Consider the following 2634-nt stretch of genomic DNA (forward strand, 5'->3'; position numbering starts at 1 on the left):
AAGCCGTGTATCCACCCCACGGCGTCTCCACATGCACCCGAAGGTGCAGCACAGGAGCCGTGCAGGTGTCACCCTGGGCCGGGGTCCCCGTCATGGGCCCAGTCAAGCGCACGGCAGCTCCTCCTCCGCCCGGCGTGGAAGACATTCACGGAGCGCCGTCCACAGACATGGACGGTGCTGTGCGTCCTGGCCGTGGAGAGGGGCCTGGGCGGGCCAGGCCAGGTGTTCTACTCAACGCTGTCCTCTCGGTCCCCGCGCATCAGGCCAGGTCTCACACGGAGAAGGGCTGGGCGCGGTTCCCCGAGGCGGGTGTGTCCTGGCTACATCAGAACTCCAGTGGCCTCGTCTTCATGCTCTGGGGCTCCCATGCGCAGAGGAAGGGCAGTGCCATCCACAGGAAGCAGCACCATCGCATCCTGCAGACCGCCCACCCCTGCCTTCTGTCCGTGTACAGAGGGTTCTCTGGGGGCAGACATTTCTCTAAAAACAACGGTCTGCTGCAAACGACGGGCAAGGAGCCCATCACCTGGAAGGATCCGTGACCCTGAAAGGGAGGTGGGGGTTCCCCTCCGGGCAGTTTCTAGAAGCTGCTGTTGAAGTATTTGTCTGTGACGAAGGTGAACTGAGAAAATAATAGCCCTAGTGATCCTTACACACGATGCACCCCAGGGAGAACGGCTCAGTAAAGGGGCCATGCGCCAGGCTGCCCAGGAGGCCAGGCTGCCCAGGAGCGGCAGCGCTATCAGGCAGACTCTGTGCCCTGTGCCCACGGGTCTGTCTCAGGAACTTGGCTTTGGCTGAGAAGACACATCAAAGTTTTGGGAAAGGAGAGGAGGTCAAATTCCCTTCTGGAATCTCCTCCCCTCTGTTTCCTTTATGGCTGAAGATGGGGAGATAAGCACCTTTTTACTATCTCGGTCAGCTGCTGCTCGCTTTTACCTGTAGGTTCAACGTTAGGTTATAAGGTGTCGGGTGTTTTTATATAGAAAGGACCCCCTGGCACATGGGCCAGGTCCACTGCCCTCTGATCCTTTAGAGCCCTGAGGCCCCTCCTGGAAGGAAATGGGATTTTTGTTGGCGGGTTCCCAGGAATCAGGGGCCAGTTTCCTGATCGTGGCAGAGGAGAAAATTCCTCGGGGAACAATCCCTGCTGTGAGCCTTCAGACTGGCCAGGCCAGGAGAGAAGTGGGCCGGGCCTTGTTTATATTGTTCTCTGGGTGTTTCTAGGAATAAGCAGTGGAAGTTGAGCAGGAGGAGAAAGGGTTTTGTTTTGTTTTTTTAAGAAGGGAAATGGTTTTCTCCCATGTGCATCTTGAACTGGGAGAAAAGGCAGCATAGTGCTAAATGCTGGGGTTTTTTTTTTCTGGACTGAAATCACTTTGGGATACCATTTTCTGCAACACTGGGGGATTTCACTCTTTTAAAAAAATACTTATATGCTCGGCCGATGTGGCTCAGTGGTTGAGGGTCGACCTATGAACCAGGAGGTCACAGTTCAATTTCTATGTGGATGTTTTGTATTTTTTTAATCCTTTAAGAGACCATCTTTATTAGGGCTGAACCTCCATCCGAGGTCCCGTTAGAGATGCTGTTAGCTGGGCTCAAAGTTAAACCTGCAAGAATTTGGTAATAAAAGGTTGTTGAAGTTTGAAAAAAAAGAGAGAAGGTAACATTGAGATGAATATGTAAATATTAAAATACTTCCCACATGCCACAGAAATCCTCTTATGTAGTGATATAACCACATTCTGGGAAACAATGTTATAATGGCTAAGAGTTAACATATAGTCATAGATACCTGGATGAAACCCTGCCTTTACTTTTATAAACTTCAGATTTTGAAAAATTTCAAACTTATTAAAAAATAAAAGTAACATATAAGAAACCCCACAGCCCTGGCCAGTTTTGCTCAGTGGATAGAGCATCGGCCTACAGACTGAAGGGTCCCAGGTTCGAGTCCCGGTCAGGGCACATTTGCAGATTCCAGGCTCCATCCCCAGTAGGGGACATGCGGGAGGCAGCCGATCAATGATTCTCTCTCATCATTGATGTTTCTATCTCTCTCTCCCTCTCCCTGCCTCTCTGAAATCAATAAAAATATATATATTTTTTAAAAATGAGGATAGTGTATGGAGCCTCTGGGACTTTAAGCATACCAACGTTCACAACATGTAGTGCTGGAAGGAAAAGAGAGAGCCCGACTGGTGTGGCTCAGTGGTTGAGTGTCAACCTATGAACTAGGAGGTCACTGTTCAATCCTGTCAGGGCACGTGCGGGCTTAATCCCACATGGGAGGCATGCGAGAGGCAGCCTATCAGTGATTCTCTCTCATCATTAATGTTTCTGTCTCTCTCTCTCCTTCTTCATTCCTCTCTGAAATCAATTTTTTAAAAAAGAAATTGAAAACCTATTTGAAAAAATGACAGAAAGCTTCCCTAACTTGGTGAAGGAAGTACACATACTAGTACAAGTCCAAGAAGTGCGCCCTAACTGGTTTGGCTCAGTGGCTAGAGTGTTGGCTTGAGGACTGAAGAGTCCCAAGTTCGATTCTGGTCAAGGGCATGTACCTTGGTTGTGGGCACATCAATGTAAAAAATCAATAAAATATATTTCAAAAAAATGGGTTGCTGGGCT

The 2634-nt window shown here is 49.3% G+C and overlaps 1 protein-coding gene and 1 pseudogene across 1 annotated transcript in view; one reads left to right on the top strand and one right to left on the bottom strand.

The window, feature by feature from the left end:
* Positions 1-542, top strand: part of LOC107182668 — a 956-nt pseudogene extending 414 nt beyond the window's left edge.
* ANXA7 (annexin A7) overlaps positions 1-2634 on the bottom strand; it is a 28938-nt gene that overhangs the window by 23625 nt on the left and 2679 nt on the right. The window lies entirely within an intron of this gene.

Source organism: Myotis davidii, unplaced genomic scaffold (assembly GCF_000327345.1).
Source record: "Myotis davidii unplaced genomic scaffold, ASM32734v1 scaffold134, whole genome shotgun sequence".
Classification (NCBI taxonomy): Eukaryota; Metazoa; Chordata; class Mammalia; order Chiroptera; family Vespertilionidae; genus Myotis; species Myotis davidii.